The sequence below is a fragment of the Artibeus jamaicensis genome, unplaced genomic scaffold (genome assembly GCF_021234435.1).
Source record: "Artibeus jamaicensis isolate MK-2021 breed Jamaican fruit bat unplaced genomic scaffold, CSHL_Jam_final scaffold_847, whole genome shotgun sequence".
NCBI lineage: Eukaryota > Metazoa > Chordata > Mammalia > Chiroptera > Phyllostomidae > Artibeus > Artibeus jamaicensis.
The window spans coordinates 22,619,973-22,638,582 of NW_026522057.1; the positions used below are offsets into that span (position 1 = coordinate 22,619,973).

General features: G+C 36.9%; 1 protein-coding gene across 1 annotated transcript in view; it reads right to left on the reverse strand.

The window, feature by feature from the left end:
- Positions 1–18,610, reverse strand: part of SPEN (spen family transcriptional repressor) — a 72,755-nt gene that overhangs the window by 29,640 nt on the left and 24,505 nt on the right. The gene's annotated exons all lie outside the window — the stretch shown is intronic.

Sequence of the window (18,610 nt, forward strand, 5' to 3'; positions counted from 1 at the left end):
TTCCTTTCCCTCTCTAAAAAATAATTAAATAAAATATTTAAAATAAATGGTACGTGATCGCCCTGGCTGGTGTGACTCGGCGGATTGAGTGCCAGCCTGTGAACCAAAGGGTTGCTGGTTTGATCCCCCGGTCAGGGCACATGCCTGGGTTTCAGGCCAGGTCCTCAGTGTAGGGCACACCATAGGCAACCACACATTGATGTTTCTCTCCCTCTCTCTCTCCCTAAAAATAAAATCTTTTAAATAAGTAAATAAATAAATAAATAAAATAAATAGTACATGATAAAGGAAAATCCTCTCTGTAAAAAATAAGAAATCAAGCCAAGGACAGCCGATCACAAACACCTTGTTAGAACTTTCCAAATAAGGCAGCAGCTTACATTCCAACCAATCAAGTGATTTTCTTGCTCTGCTTCTGCTTTTTCTCTGTAAGTCATCTCCCCAGCTCCTGTGGGTAGAGCATTCCTAACCACTTCTGGTTTGGTATTGACCAATTCAAATTAATTTTTGCTCAAATACACTATTAAAATTTTTAAAAGAGTCATGTCAAATGAATTAAATAAAAAACTTCAAATTAAAAGTCTTGATTTCTAATATGGCAAATATCAATAGATAGTACCTAAAATAAATAAAAGCTTGATAATTTAAGAAAGTAAGAGTCCTGAGCCAGAAAGTTAAAAAACAAAACACCAGAGTTTAGTAGACAGCCTGATATGATTCCAATTCCATTCTCAATTCTGCCACTTCTGATGTAACCCAAACTAAGTCTATTTTATTAAAAAATCAAGAAGGAAATACTCAACTGTGTGGTCTATAAAGCACGTCATTTTGCTTCTCTAAATTTTAACTTCCCTAGTGGATTACCAGACCTCACGACCTTCTGCCTTCAAAGGTCCTGCTGATTCCAGGGGTCTATGACTCTCCACCCAACTCCAATATGCCATCCATCTTTGATGCTCTCGAGTACCATATCTATCTATAGGATAAAATCCATGTTCTTTTTATTTATTTTTTTTTAAAGATTTTATTTACTTATCTTTAGAGAGGAAGGGAAGGATAGAAGGAGAGAAATATCAATGTGTGGTTGCCTCTCGTGAGTCCCCTGTTGGGAACTGGCCTGCAACCTAGGCACGTGCCCTGACTGGGAATCGAACCTCAATCGTGTGGTTCGCAGGCCCGCGCTCAATCCAATGAGCTACACCAGCCAGGGAGGATAAAATCCATGTTCTTCATTAAAGGAGAGGAGCTTTTACAAACATGACACCAAGCTCATTTTCTACCTGCTCCTTCTCATTCCCTTGTCATGACACTTTTATCCTATCCACTAATGATCTATCCACACAAGAACATTAAACCAGATTCTCATCAGGTACCTTTATAAAAATTATCAGATACAAGTCCTTAGATAAATTACTTCCCCTCTAATCCTTAACTTTCCCATTGTAGATGGTGATAATACCTACCACTTGTGAGGGGCTATGGTTGAGTTATGACTATAAAATGCTTCGCACTCTGCCTAGCATATATCTAACAAAAGAGAGCTCTTGTCCATACCTATTACTGTTAAAGGCACCTTTCTGTCTATCCTTGCCTGCCCTGCCTTCAAGGAATTAGCTCTAATATTAACCTCCTGCTTTGTAGCTGTTCCTGACATCCATATCCCACCCTATAGCACTCATTGGTTTCTTAACTATATGTTCCTAAGCCTGGTTTTACTACAATGTCTATCTCAAATGCCTTCATTCTGTCTCATAACTATTCATGTGAAGGTCCAATGGATTCATCTTTGTAAACAGGGAGCCTCATATGGTGCCAGATATGAATGCTTGGAGGCTCATATGAATGTGCCTCCAAGAAATTACTGACTTGAATTGCGCAAGGAATTGAAATTAATGCCTAGGAAAGTATACCAAGTTCAGTAAAATAAAGGTATTAACTGAACTCAGTATCTGGGAGTGAAATGCAAGTTTCTTTGTCACAAACTGCAAAGTCCTTCTTCAATCATTAATTATTTAAGAAATATGATGGCTGTTGTAACTAAGGTACTAGAAATGTAACTGACAGATATTAATAACCTGACTGAAAAATCACCGATATCTATAAAAACAAAACTACTTCATGGATCCTGTTATCTAGAACTTTGGGGAAGGTGATTTAAAAAAATAATTCTACTGGTATGGCTCAGTGGATTGGGCGTCATCCTGCAAACTGATAGGTCCCCTGTTCAATCAGTGGTCAGGGCACAAACCTGGAGTGTGGGTCTGGTCCCTAGTTGGGGGCGTGCAAGAGGCACACTGATGTTTCTCTTGCACATCAATGTTTCTCTTCCTTTCTCCCTCCCTTCCTCCTCTCTAAACAAAAAAAATTTTTTTAATTTAATTCTAGGGTGAAAGCAAAAAGCACAATTAAAATATACACCAAAAAAATTAAATGTCTAACAAAGTCCAGAGTCTTTGGATGCATTATTTTTTCATTCACTAATCCTATCATCTAAATACCTACATCAGAGGCTCTCCATGGAGACAATTTTGCTCCTCAAGGGACATTTTGACTGTCACAAGTATAAGTGGGGATGAGGCTTAGTGTTGTCTAGTGAATTGCAGCCAGGGACGTTGCTAAACATCCTATAATGTACAGGACATTATACATTATAATTTGTTGTGGGGACTGCCCCACAACAAAGAATTATCTGGCCTCAGACGTCAATAGTGCCAAAGTTGATGCCTACGTTATTTCTTTGACTGCTTTCCCTTTCTGAAAATCCAACACACTAATTTTAGGCTGCAATTCACACACAGGATCCTTAAAGTGACTTGTTCTTCCTCATTAGTAATATATCACTTTATAAAAATATTTGACCTGGCTGATGTAGCTCAGTGGATTGAGCACAGGCCTGTGAACCAGAGGATCGTGGTTCGATTCCCAGTCAGGGCACATGCCTAGGCTGCAGGCCAGTCCCCTGCAGGCCAATTCCCAGCAGGGGACGCCCAAAAAAGGCAACCGTACATTGATGTTTCTCTCCCTCTCTCCTTCCCCTCTAAAGATAACTAAATAAATAAAATCTTAAAAAAAAAAGACTACAAAACTATTAAAATATATATATATATATATTTTTTTAATAACCCCAAAACTCACAGGGAAAAAAATGAAGAAAAAAGACCAACTTGTGAAAATTATACTCAAGAGGAAGCTGGGATCCGAAACACTCTGATGTCACTCAATTTTGGAAAACATGACAAAAAAGAAAACACTAAATAACTTCTTACAATATGTGCTTTGTTATGTCAATCACAGGGCCAAAGTACTTGTGAACAAAACTTTTATAATTTAAACAAATGATGGATGAAATATACAGTAATGCTATCCATATTCTTAGTAAGGTTTTACGTCAATGAAAAGTATTCCATTCACATTAAAACAGTTCTTAGCATAATAGCTTTCTTTACCCTCAACCTAGGGATTTAAGGTGGTAGTTTAGTATCACAAATTTTTCCTTACCAAAATACCATGTTCAGAAGAAATTAGTAAAACTTCTATTTTACATAAAGAGCTTAATGCATTTTTTTTTTATTTTATAACTTCAGGACACTTTAAGTTTACCTTAAAAAATGGTAATATAGCCCTGGCTGGATGGTTCAGTTGGCTGGAGCATCACCCTGTACCCTAAAAGGCTGTGGGTTTTAATTCCCAGTCAGGGCAAGTGTCTAGGTCGTGGGTTTGATCCTAGGTCAAACCTAGGTCTGGGCACATGCTAGAGGCAACCGATCAATGTTTCTCTCTCACATCACTGTTTCTCTTTCTTTCTCTCCCTTCCTCTCTAATTTCAATAAACATATCCTTGGGTGAGGATTTTTTTTAAATGATACATGCATCAATAGCAAAAAAAATCACCACCAGATGCAAACATGGGCCCCTTTGAACTTGAACAGACATTTCTCCAAAGAAAATATACAAATAGGGTAAAAGCACATAAAAGGATGTTCAACATAATTAATTGTTAGGGAAACTCAAATCAAAACCACAATGAGATACCATTTCACCGTCAGGATGGCTATTCTCAAAAACAAACAAACAAACAAAAAAAACCCAGAATATAACAAGTATTGTCAAGGATGTAAAGAAATTGGATTTCGCCCTGGCTAATGTGGCTTAGTGGACTTAGTGCCGGACTCACCGGTTCAATTGCCAGTCAAGGCACATGCCTGGGTTGCAGGCCAGGTCCCCAGTAGGGGGTGTATGAGAGGCAATCTCACATTAATGTTTCTCTTCCTTTCTCCCCCGCTTTCTCTCTCTCTAAAAATAAATAAAATAGCCCTGGCTGGTGTAGCTCAGTAGATTGAGCGTGGGCCTGTGACCCAGAGGATCACAGTTCAATTCCCAATCAGAGCACATGCCTGGGTTGCAGGCCAGTTCCCAGCAGGGAACACACGAGAGGCAACCATACATTGGTATTTCTCTCCCTCTTTCCTTCCCTTCCCCTCTAAAGATAAATAAATAAAATCTTTTTTTAAAAAAGAAAAAAATGGATTCCTTGGGCACTGCTGGCAGAAAGATAAAATGGAAACAGCATAGCAATTCCTCAAAAAATCAGAAGTACTTATGATTCAATAATTCCACTTCTGAGTACATAACCAAAAGAACTGAAAACAGACCTGAACAGACAGCTGTACACCAACACCCATAGCAAGTGTAATAGCCAAATGGTGGAAGAAATCCAAGCATCCATTAAAAGATGATTGCATAAACAAAAGGCATTATCAACATATAGTGGAATGTTATTCAGCCTTTAAAAATAGAAGGAAATTCTGACATATGTCACAACTTTGATGAATTTTGAGACCATTATGCTACATGAGATAAGCCCATCACGAAAGGACAAGTAACTATATGAGGTACCTAGAGCAGTCAAATCAGAGAGACAGAAAGTTGAATTGGTGGCTGCCAGAGGATGGGAAAGAGAAGGGAGAGCGGTTTCATGATCACAGTGTCAGCATGGAAAGATGAAAAGGTTCTGGGGACTGAGGGTGGTAATGGTTGCACAATAATGTGAATGTAATTAAAGTCACTGAATTGTACACTTAAAAATTGATTAAAATGGTAAATTGTATGTCATTTTAACACACACAAAGACGATTTAAGAAAATATAGAGTGAGTGATTCTTCTTCTCTTTGTTCTTAGAAAAAGGCAAGAGATTCCAAACCACTGAGTGCAATAGGCTGTATCTGCTGCTTTCTGTCAGCGAGGCTCTGCTGAATCAAGGGGTCTCCCACCTGGTTTATCCAGGTCAAGGTCCTCAGAAATGAGTCAGCTCTAACTGCTGATTCTTCAACCAGTGTGAAAGAAACGAGAAAGCACTACTGGACTCTACTATAACTGCTAATGGAAAAAGGTCTGATTTAAAAAGAAAAAAGATGACAACTGCCTGACCAGTGCGACTCAGTTGGCTGGGCATTTTCCCACAAAGCGGAAGTTCACCAGTTCAATTCCCAGTCAGGCACCTGCCTGGGTTGTGGGTTTGGTCTCCCATCAGGGTGTGTTTGAGAGGCAACCAACCGCTTTTTCTCTCTCACATCAATGTTTTTCTCCCGCTCTTCAAACAAACAAACAGATAAATATTTTTAAAAGATTAACTGAATTAACTAAGTAAAAAGAGAAAAGCTTTCCCTTAATAGACAAAGGTTGACAAAGAAAAAGAATCATGATCTTCGAGCTTTAATTTTTCTTTTTCCCATCACCAGTTTCAATGCTGATATAAAAAAAAATTTTTTTCCTAAGAATTTCTAAGCACAGTAGAAAATTTAGACCTTAAAAGAAAAAAAGAAAATCTAGACCTCAGAAGTTAACTTTTCTTGAATTTGAGCATTTATAATTATTAAGCATATCTAAGCCTTCGACAGGTACTGGCTCTACTTTCATAGGTAGGTGAGGTTTCTAGAAAAACAGGTTTAATGTTCATGGTCACGTGGTGGTAAATTCTAACACAAAAATTAAAATAATTGGCTCTATTTCTCTTCCTATTCTGAAGTCCAATAATTTACACAACTGAGAAAAAAATTATTAAAGATTATTTTTAAAGGGTGTCTTATTTTGACAGAAATAACCATTTAAAATTGAGCTGAGCCCTGGCTGGTGTTGCTCAGTGGACTGAGCGCCAGCCTGTGAACCAGAAGGTCACCAGTTTGATTCCCTGTCAGGGCACATGCCTGGGTTGTGGGCCAGGTCCCCACCTGGGGGCAAACTGATTGATGTTTGTCTCCCTCTCTTTTTCCCCACCCTTCTCTTCTCTTTAAAAATAAAATCTTTTTTAAAATTTGAGTTTAAATATGCTATAGGAGGTGAACTTGCTCACAGAAGATTATGTACAAGTAATTCTTTGGAATGCAATTATAGAGGCTGTTAATTTCTTAAGATCTGATTTATTTACTTATTTACTTATTTATTTATAGAGAGTAGAAAAGGGAGGAAGAAAGAGACGGGGAGAAACATCAATCAGTTGCCCCTCACACACCCCCAACTGGAGACCTGGCCTGCAACCCAGCCATGTGCCCCCACCAGGAATCAAACTGGGGACTTTCAGTCTGTGGGATGATGCCCAACCCAATGAACCACACCAGTCAATGTTTTTAAGCTTTTCTCTGTCTTTGAGTTAAATAAAAGAAATAAGAAAACAGTTAATCTATAGGATGACTGGCCAGACAATGAAAACTTACCTCACCTCAAAACCTGAAGGAATATCATCCAATCTTAAAAAAGAAGAAAATTCTAACATTTGGTACAACATGGAGGAATCTTCGAATGAGTATGCTAAATGGAACAAGCCAGACACAAAATGACAAATATTGTGTGGTTCTGTTTATGAGGTGTCTAGAGCAGTCAAGTTCATAAAAACAGAAAGGAGCAGGGGTGGCCACCAGGGACTGCGATACAGAAGACTGGGAAGTTGTTGAATGAATACAGAGTTTCAGTGTGGGAAGATAAAAACGTTCTGGAGGTGACTGGTGGCGATGGTCATACAACAAAGTAAATGTACGTAATGCCACTGAACTGCAAACTTTAAAAAAGCAAAATGCAAGGGGGGTGTAAACGGGAGGGAGGTGGGCTGGGGGGTGGACTGGGATGGGAGTAAAAGTCAGAAAACTACTTGAACAATAAATAATTTTTTAACAAAAAGTAAAATGATAAATTTTACGTTACATATATTTTGCCACAATTTTAAAAAAATAATAAAGCCTTACGAGTTTCAGCATTAAAAAATGAAATTTGGTGGTTTTGAAACCTATTGTTCTAATAACAGTAGCAAAAAAGAAAGAAGGTGGCTATGCTCTTGCTAATCTATTACTAACAAATATGAGGCCTATTTTCTGGTGAACTTTGTGGAGCCCTAAGATTCCCTACTTAACTTTAAGAACAGTAAGATGATGAACTATCAGAGACTAGTCACAAAGTGTTTATCATCTTATGTTCAGGTTTTGGGGGACAAATATATGACAGATTCTCGTATAGATAGATTTGCTGAGTACAAAATTCATAGTAAAAAATTCAAAGTGAAAAAATCAGTTTCCTACTTATTTTCACTGTGTTCAAAAGAATCTTGGCCCACAGAGTCATTACATTCTTAGCAAACTCTTAAAACTTAGAAAACCTGTTACTCAAAGCAAAAAGCATCAAACACGCATGGTCCCTGAAAGTAATAAGCAGGTACAACAGGTCTGCCTAAGGAACAAAAAATCTGTCTGTGTGGCAGTACAGCCTTTAGAACGTTCATGGGATGCCTTAATCCAGGGACAAACTGAGGAGAAAACTAAACTGTCAATTATTAACACCATGCAATTTTCTCACTCTCTCAACTGAACAAGTATGCAAAATCATAGATATACTTCTTATATGAACAACTAAAATGTTTCAAAAGGCATAAACCAAGAAGGCATACAGATCAAGGGAAACATGTTATTTATTCCAAGTGGTTACATACAACTACTCAACCTTCACCAAACCCACAAGTAAACTTGAACTTTGGGTTTTGCCTTTTTCCAATTTAACTTTGGTGCTGATATTATCTCCTTCCCATCCAGAATAAAAAGTTTTCTATCTTCCACTAACAAACTCTCTATTAAGGAAGTTGCAGACCCAAGAGGTTCTAAGGTCAATGAACTCCCTACCAGGAAGTTTACTAAAGCCATCTACTATTTAGTGAACTTGTTTATTAATGACTTCAAATTACTAAGCAACTCCAGCCTAAAATCCTCCTGCTTAAACAACAACCCTGCAGTTTCTGCCAGAGGAAACAAACAAAAAGCTACAGCCCAAATGGCTCTAACCATCAAGATACAGAACATTCACGAAGCTAGTGTGACCCTCCACCATTGACAATTAACATTCAAGAATCATAGAAGTCCCCCATTTGGGTTATAGAAATTATGTCTAGAAGCCAGATGTCTATTAAATGTTTGTCTTATTCTAATTCCAACATCAGAATCTGAGTCTATGTTACTACACACATCTTAAATCTCTATCAAAAGTACTGGTCATCACTTAGAAATTACCTTCAGATCAAAGGTTTTTTTTTTTTTAATTACTCTAAAATAATTTAATTTTTTTCTTAGGGATTAATTAATTTATTTAAGGGTTTAGAGATTAAAGTTTTGAACAACTAAGACATTCCCTTGGCCGCTCTGGAAACCAACATGCATTTTAGCTTAATACCAAATAAAGATGGAATCTGGAGGTTATTCGATCTATACATTAGGCTTAGAAGTCCCAAAGAACCTTTTCCATTGATCCAGAATTTCAAAGAGAAGAGTCTTGAGAATTAATAAAAATAACAGATTCTAGTCTTCTTTATACTAAATGAAAAACACCAAAATAGATTTACAAATTATTTCATGACATCCTATCTTGATAGAGCTTGGTTCTAGAACAGTGCATGCTGTCCAACAGAAATTTAATAGAAACCAAAAATGTAATTAAGAAATTTTAAATAGCCACACTTTAACAAGTAAAAAAAAAGGTAAATTTTACTGTTTTTATTAAATGTAATACACTAAAAACTACAGGGTCTGGCAAAATAACACCCTTTTTTAATTACAAAATCATTTATTACAAAAGCATAAACATGTAATTCTGTAACATAACGATATCACACTTAAACACATCATATAAAATTTTAAGTGCAATGTTCAAATTAAAACTATAAATTATTACACTCACGTTATTACCCTACCAACCACACTCAAGCAGGCCTTCCTTGTGCTGGACCCTGTATTTCAACATGTAGCCGACATAAAATATTTTTGCTGCATCTTCAAAATTCAGTATATTTTTTAAAACAGTTCTACTGAAATGTAATTTCACACCATAAAATTGACTCATTTAAGAGGATACAAGTGACTGTAGTATGTTCATGGAGTTACACAATAGTCATCATAATGTAACTTTAGTCCGGCCACATCACCCCAGAAGGAAAAACCTCCAACCTATCAGCAGTCACCACTCCCCACTCTCTTCCAGACACAGCCCTAGACAACCAGTAATCTACTTTCTGTCTCTATAAATTCACCTATTATGGAGAGTTCACAGAAATAGAATCATATAATATGCGGGCTTCTGTACAAACTTTTTTTTACTGAGCATGTTTTTTTAAAAATTTGATTTACTTATTTTCAGAGAGAGGGAAAGGGGGGGAGAAAGAGAAACATCGAGTGGTTGCCTCTTGCATGTCCCCAACCCGTGCAGTGACCAGGCCTACAACCCAGGCATGTGCCCTGACTGGGAATCAAACCACCAAACTTTCGCTCAGAAAGATGATACCCAACCCACTGAGCCACACCAATCAGAGCAAACTTAGCATGTTTTTGAGGTTCATCCATGTTATCAAATGGGTCTGTACTAGTACACAAACTAGCCAAGTTTCCAGTGCTTGATTAGCCACATGGGGCCAGTGCATTCAAAACTGGGTAACCTAGTTCTAGAACCAAAAAGCTCCCCAATAAACAAGCCTATCTTCCTTTAAATAACAGACCATGTTAAAGCCACTACAATGCTTAAAGAGATGCCATTTACACCCTAGCCAGGCAGCTCAGATAGTTGAAGTGTTGTCCTGTGCACAAAAAGACTGCAGGTTCAATTCCCAGTCCGGGACTGCACAGGAGGCAACTGGTTGGTTTCTCTCTCTTCCTCTCTCTCTAAAATCAATTTTTTAAAATGTCACTTATAGCCCTGGCTGGGGTGGCTCAGTGGATTGAGTGCCAGCCTGCAAATTAAAGGGTTGCTGGTTTGATTCCCAGTTGGGGCACATGCCTGAGCTGTGGGCCAGGCCCGGGTAGAGGGGCACAAGAGAGGCAACCACGCATTGATGTTTCTCTCCCTCTCTTTCTCCCTTCCCTTCTCTCCAAAATATAAGTAAATAAAATCTTTAAGAAAAATGTCATTTATGAGAGAGGTAATATTTTATAGAGGTTTACCATATTTAAAAATAATGGTTATGGTATACATAAAAACCATTATGAAAACTAATGTCAAGGTGTTATCTGGATAAAGTTACATGTACTTCTCATTATACTGTAATTCCAGCCAGCTCTAACAAGTCAGCAAAATGATTCCTACAAGCATAAATTTCCACTTTAAAAGTACAGAAGAGCCCTGGCTAGTGTGCCTCAGTGGACTGAGTGCCAGACTGTGAACTGAAAGGTCGCTAGTTCAACTCCCTGTCAGGGCACATGCCTGGTTTGCGGGCCAAGTCCCTGGGTGGGGGCGTGTGAGAGGCAACCAACTAATGTTTTTCTTGCACATCGATGTTTCTCTCTTGCTTTTTCCCTCCCCTTCCCTCTCTCAAAAAATACATAAGATCTTAAAGAAAAAGTACAGGGGAATTAACAAAAAATATTGAAACATATTTCCAGGATACTTGTGTTAAACTTTAAAAACTATCTTTGCTGATAATTTAAAAACCAAACAAAAAGCCCACCATCCCTTGCTCGGGATTACACCAAAGTTAAAAAAAAATTTTTCATTTACTCATTAAGAAAAACGCAAATGGTTATTAGCTAAGCCAAATTCTAAATATGTCCAACCCTATTTTATTGAGCTATATATATAATGTTTTCCTACCAAACTCTGGATTGAGTGCAGGCCTACAAACCAGGGGGTTGCCGGTTTAATTCCTAGTCAGGGCACATGCCTGGGTTGTGGGCTGGGGCCCCAGTGGGGGACATGCAAGAGACAACTGCACACTGATGTTTCTCTCCCTCTCTTTCTCCCTCCCTTCCCCTCCATCTAAAAATAAATAAAATCTTTAAAAAAGAGAAAAAATTTTTTAGAGTATGACTCTGAGATTCTTAAGAGAAACTAGCTAGTTAATTTTAAAATACATTTCACTTATTATTTTGTCTACCTGGAAAGACAAAGTTCACTTATCATACAAAACAATTTTAGAAGGATGTTCTACTGAGATGACTTTATAAAACTGCTAGCATTAGTAAACTCTAGTAGCATACAATTTAATGAATGACTAATAATTTAAGTAAGTAAATCAATTACCAGATGGTGCTCTTTCCATTTCTCACAGGAGAAGCAATCACAAAACCACCCTTTGTAGAATAAAGGCAACCACTCTAAGGTTTTGTACTCTAAGAGACAGATTTAAAATTTAAAAATTAAGGGAGAGTACCTATCATAAAAGTCTGGCTAATTCTGAGCTTCAGAAAATACTAATTTTTAACTTATTTTAAAATGAGCCCTGGCTGGTGTGGCTCAGTGGATTGAGTGACAGCCTGTGAAGTGAAAGGTCACTGGTTCAATTCCTGGTCAGGGACATACTTGGGTTGCAGGCCAGGTCCCCCAGTTTGGGGCATTCAAGAGGCAAGCAATTGTTTCTTTTGCACATTTATGTTTCTCTCCCTCTCTTTTTCCTTCTCTTCCTCTCCTTCTAAAAATAAATGAATAAAATCTTAAAAAATAAATAAAATAAGAACACTACATTTTCCTTTATTTCTGTGCATGGATGATCCCTTGTCTAGGACAAAATGAAATTATAACATGGTTTCTAAGAATGACCAAAGAAAATCTCCAAGTAATAACCCAAAAAGGATAAAGGAAAAGAACAGCATTACCCAAACTGTTGGGTCAACTTTTACCCCAAGTAAAAAATACTACATAGGTTTCAATCTCACTCCAAAAGTTTACAACACAAGCGAGGCTGTGGGAATTTACCTGTTCTACATAAACCTGACGTCCAGAAAGACAAAAGATAAACGTACTCTTTTACTTGTGGCTTTAATATTTCTTCATGACTTCTGAGTGTTCTCTTACCAGGAATGAAGGCCATGTTTAATCACTTAACTCCTTTATCTCTCAAAGAGGCAAATAGAGAAAGAGGCTGTTATGCACAAAGTAGCACAACACTAAAAATTTGTAATTGAAGCACAGTACTTTTTTTTTTTTTATTTGAAAGAGAAAGGGGGATGGAGAGATAGAGATACACTGATGTGAGAGAGAAGCGTCCACCTGTTGCCTACCATATGCACCCCAACTGGGGATCAGACCCACCTTGCTATGTGCCCTGCCCAGGAATTGAAACGAAATCTTTTGATGCAGGGGGTTGATGCTCTAACCAACTGAGCCATCTGGCCAGGGCGAGATTTTTGTCTGTCTGTCTGTTTGTTTTCAAGAGTTTGCTTCCAAGACAAACAAATGCAATTTGGCATAGCATTTTCTGTTTTAAAATTTGTTATTTAGGGCTTTAATCTGAATTACTTTTCGTTAATTTATGAATCAACATTTTAAAAAGTTACATCAGGATTTAATTAAAATTCACAAGATACCAGGTCACAACTTTACTCTAAATCAATTTTCATTCCTTTTACCTATCAATCAAACCAAAATAAATCCCAACAGGACCCAAGTGTAAAGAACAAAAAGGGTATGAGAGAGACAGTCTTTATTTCAAACAGCCTAACTTAACTGCAATAAAAACAAAGTTCCTGGGGAACTTTGAGGATTAATTAGTAAAATAAAATTTTAGTCAAATTTTTTGTTACCAAATGCAGCCCCTGTTGTGATGCACCCAACCAGCTGTATGGCAGAAGCTGTTTTTCAAGCATTAGGTGCAGAAGGGCAAGAGACAAAAAGCTGTTAAGGGAGTAATAATGGAAAGATGTACTGAAAATGAGAATTCACGTCAGCTTCTTTCTAGTCTTCAGCTCCTTACTGTGCCCGAAATGCCTCCCCTCCCAGGAACAAACCCGGTTAACTGGCAGCCACTTCCAGCTGCTCCTCCCTGTAGCCTGCCCAGTCACCGCGCAGAAGCCCAGGCAAAAACTCTGGCAGAATAAGCAAGCCTCTGGGAGGTGGCAAGCAGCCAAATCAAACTGGATGATTCCAGTTTAGGCTGGTTTGAGTCACAAATAAGCAGTTCCTAGCCTTCCCCCACAATATTTAGACACACTGGCTGCCCAGGCAGCGTACAATGAGCTCCCCTCATTTGCTTTCAGGGCTAAGTCCACCTTGTTCTCATTTCCCCAGCAGCAGAGGATCTTAAATGAAAGCAGGGTTCCTAACAGAGAGTAAACATGGGTGAGCCCAGCACTTGTTTCCAAAACTGACTACCTATTACATATAACCCTAACACTGACAGCACTTACACCTCTAGAAAGCCTTACTGGAATGCTGTAATATTTGACAAAAAAAAACAAAAAGGAAAACCAGAAAGGAAATTGATCTATTTTCAGATTTCTGAAGTTAAGCCCACCACAGCAATTAGAAGCAAACACTTCTATTTTCCATATTTAGAACAAAAGCTTGTCTGGCTAATATGACCCCAAAGGACAGAAGGTTGTGTATAGCCCACTGCCCAATAACAAACTACACAGCAGCCTAGAAAGAAATGTGTTTTTAAAATGTGGGTTCTTCAAACGATCTCTGCAGTTTACCTGCTACTACTGATAGGAATGGAAAAAATATTACTAATAAAATGTAAAATATATGTGTGCATATGTTAATATTTGGTGTCCTTCTCTCTAAAGCATGCTGTTGAACAGTTATTCCATGCTCCTAAACAGGACCAAAACTGCATTAAGGAGAGAATGAGCAAATGCTTATTTGGGGGGACAGAAACAGTAAAAATAAGTTACTCAAAGGGAGGTAAAACTTAACATGTATTTTAAATCTAACAGTTTTCTCTAGGATTGCACATACACTAATAGGCTGCCTGTTGTTTTCTTTTTTCCATCAACTCTCTCCATCTGAGTATGTAACTTTTAAAAAACTTAGGTACCAATATATCAAGGAAAGCAAGTAGTTATTCATACAATCAATAAATCATTAGTTGGCTTTTCCTGAATTTTGCCACAAATAAGAGTTGCAGATTTCAAGATAAAAACTTCATTTAGTAGCCGGAAAGGTTCAAAACAATGAATACATTTTATTCATTTCAACTATATGAAAGTCATAATACTGACTTTCAGCAAGACATTCTTTTTTAAGTTTCAGACAATTTCAACTATCTAAAAATAAAATTAAGGCAGGACAAAATTTTATAAACAGGCAGACAATGGCTGTAAAATTAAAAAATAAATCAGCTATTACATGGTATTTTACTTAGGTTTAAAGTAAGTGCAGATATTTTCATTTTAAATGAAAATGAGGGACAAAAGGTAAAGAAACATCCCTCCTAAGAATATTATCCTTGACTATGACTTCTTAAAGGCTTAAGTAGACCTTTACTGGTCCTCCTTGAGAGTCCTCTGAATGCTCCCCCAAGACTTTGCTTGTTATCCCCCCAAATCAATAAACATCTAATCACTGATTCTCACATTTTAGTTTGCTTAATTTCTGTTTTCAATGGTCTCTGAGCACAGGTGCCCTCTTTACACACTCAGAGTACCAAAAAAATCCCTTTTCAACTTAAGTGATTCATCTCAAATTGACAGGCATAAACAGAGTAGCAAAGTGGGAAAAGATTGGTATTATGTAATAAAATCAATTTAATTAATTTCTACTCTCACTTCAATCCTATGCAGCTACAAACAGAAGAGCCAGAAGGAAAAAAAAGTCATGGTTTCTAACCACCAATTTCCCAAATATGGTTTATTTTCACTTATGTAATTTCTTCTGACATTAAAAGGCATTATTTTAGTTGTATGACTTTCTTCTGATTAAAAACAAACTATTTTGTCCCCACAAAATCTAATGAGGAAGCATAATGCAATAAAATTTTATTGAATCCAGAAATTATTTGCCTATTATTATAAATCACTGTTGATGATAAAAGTTCAAACAAATGTGTTTTTATGATTAAACAGTATATGAATCACCAAAAAAAACTCCACTAATTATTAACTCATTTAACATGTTAAGAAACTTTTACTTCACATATGTAAACTCTGTTACTATGTCTGACAGTTTCATAGCAAATTATATAGCCAGTTAATAAAATAAGCATTCCACCCTGGCTGCTGTGGCTCAGTGGACTGAACGCCAACCTGTGAACCAGAGGGTTGCTGGTTCAATTCCCAGTCAGGGTACATGCCTGGGTTGCAGGCCAGGTCCCCCATTGGGGGCGTGCAAGAGGCAACCAGTAGATGCTTTTCATTCACACATTAATGTTTCTCTCCCTCTCTTTCTCTCTCTTCCCCCTCTCTAAAAAATAAAAAAATTAAAAACTACTTTGAGATACTAGGAAAGCTTATGAGTTTAATTTAACTTCAACAAATTCTTCAGTTCCTTTGGCCTGTATTAAAAAAAATTCTGACAACATGATTTGGGGGAGGAGGGAAATCCAATAACAGAAAACTATAGAAATAAAGTAAATTGAACTTTAATTAAAGGCTTTTAAAAGTAAATGCTTTTGTGAAATTTACATATTCAAATTTTTCTGTTGAAAGGAAAAAGTGACCGTGAAAGAGAGGGAGACATACAGCAGCACAGGGCTGCGTATCTCAAGTTGACACCATGACCCCCAGTTCTCACTAGTCAAATACTGCGCACAGTTTTATAGAAACAGTAGGTGTAGCGTTTATAAGGACTTCACAACTAGATTGCCACTAATCCCATGCTTACTCATTTGAAATGCACTGCTAGGATTCTATTCATCAAAGCTGTAACAATTAAGGGAGGTGAGGGTGATTAAATTACCAGCCAGTCATGCAGAGAGAATAGAAACTTGCTTCTATAGTCAAAACCAAGTTATATATTGTCTACTATAAGATGTTAATTTTAAGTATTTTTAAAGGACTTAGAATGTCAGTTTCACAATCATAAAGTTTTAAAGATTACAAAAGCACCCTATTATTTCCAAAAGGATATTGAACATTCTGAATCTAAGTAACATCTCAAAATATTATACTTCAAAATCAGTACAATCATAGAGGAAAAGAGGACATCTGATAAAATGGAGGCTGAACCCAGGGGTAATGGACATGCTCTGAACACCAAAGGATGTTTATTTCTGTGCACTTGCTTCAATCACAATATAATGGCCAAATCTTTTAGCTATTAACATCAATTCTGCTTCCTCCTTCCTGTTAAGAATTCTATTTCAGTATTTCAACTGTTTGTTGAACATGTACTCTAAAGACAGACAATATATTGGCTCTGCAGTGAGCAAAGGAATGCCTGGTCCTGTTGGTTGTTACAGGACAGTATGGAAAAGCCCATCATTCAAGTTTATCCTGGCTTTTCATAATTGGATTCTTAATACAATGTCTCTCCCAGAGACCAAGTTTTCCTTCTCCAAGCTACTGAAATAGGCTCCTAACCAGAATCTGTTTTTCCTATTCCAAGTCACCAGATGCCTTTCGTAAAGCACGGATCTCAACAAACTTATTTCCCTTTTCAAAATCCCTCAACGGTTCATCTGTGCATAAAGAAGAAAACTCAAAATCATTAGTGTGGTTAAGTCATCCTAAATTATCTACTATTCTCAAAACATTCTTCCACCCACCTACATCTCTTCGATTTGTTCCTTCCACCCACTGTGTTCCCATGTCTAGCCTGAAACTCCTTTCTTTTTGATAAAAGTCCTACATATCCTTCATAGCTCTACATTATAAAAGTTTCCAGACCTAAGTATAAATCAGGCAGCGGACACAGGGGAAATATCCTCTATGACTGTAATGTAGTCCCCATGTATACTTTGTAAGCTCATCCTGTCTTTGTCTTTGTAGCACTTACCTTTCTGACTGTAAAAGTCATACAACTATTCTTTCGTATAAGCACATCCAACTCATCATATATCACTTCTGGATTCCAACTTTTGAGCCTACAATGCTAAGGACCAAATCCCCAAACACTGTAACTTCCCCAAGTACACTGCCATCCTGAAGGCTGTGTATGCTCTTCCCCTAACTTCAACACCTCCATAAGCAGTTGGCTTTTCAGTACATTTTGATCCAATGGAATGCAGTGGCATCCCTTTAATGAGGTAGATTTAGGGAAAATGGCCAAAACTAAGTATCTTAGACAATTGTGTGTAGAATAAAATGGGGCATAACAAGATTTTACTTATAATCACTTTCACAGAGTTCAAATGAAGCTTGTCCATCATTATCTCAACAATACACAAAATGAAATCAAGAGAAGTGAAGGATTTCTCATCTATGTCACAGAGCTACAAAGCTAGAGCCAGAACCTTAACTCTCCTGGTTTCCTAAACTAAGTGGTTGCTTCATTATACATTACATCTTTCAAAATGTTTTAATTATATCTAGATATACAGATGTATAAAATGTTTTCATTTATTATTTTGAATTAGAACATTTAGGAGGCCTGAAAGGAGCCAATCATCAATTACATGATCATTGACTTTTCTTAAATTAACTCTAAGCAGGCAATATTAAAAGAGAAATATTAATCTGAGCATTTTATAAGGTCAAATTATTTGTATCCTATAAAATACACATCATTTAAAACTAGGATTTGCAGGTTGAATAACAGTAACTGGAAATGGGAAAGCTCAAAGACTATCAACATCTTAAGTAGTAATAATAATAGCTAAAAATTATGAAAGACAGCATTTACTTAACATATACAGGTATCAAGCTAAGCACTTTACACACATTTTTTTTCCATTTTGATCCTCACAGTAACTTTTTAGAGCACAGTTCTTATAAAAGATGAGAAAGCTGAGACCTGGGCAGCTTAAATAACTTGTCCAAGACTATAACAGTCATATACTATACCATCTAACCAGATCTGTGATTTCAAATCCAGTATACCTAATCTCTAAGCTATTTCCCGTTAAGATTATTTTCCATCTTTAAAATAAAATGCCTTTGCAAAAAAATTCCCAACTAATGAAATCAGCTTACTCAGCCTTAGTTAACAGCCTGCATTTAAAGAAATGCAGTGACATTTCTGCATTTAAAGTGACAATCTGCATTTAAAGAAAGCTTTTCTACTTAAATTTATAAATTGCCTATAGCCCTGATGCTAAAATTAGTTAAAAATGTATCCTTAAGTTGATTTAGTCACTGATAATAAATGTGTCAATATTACTTTGCCAATACACTTTTAACGAAACACATATGACAAATTTTGAACCAGAATTAACAGAAGTTAGTATTATACACCTAGAAAATTAACAACTTAAAAGAAATACCACATTTTCAGTGGCAC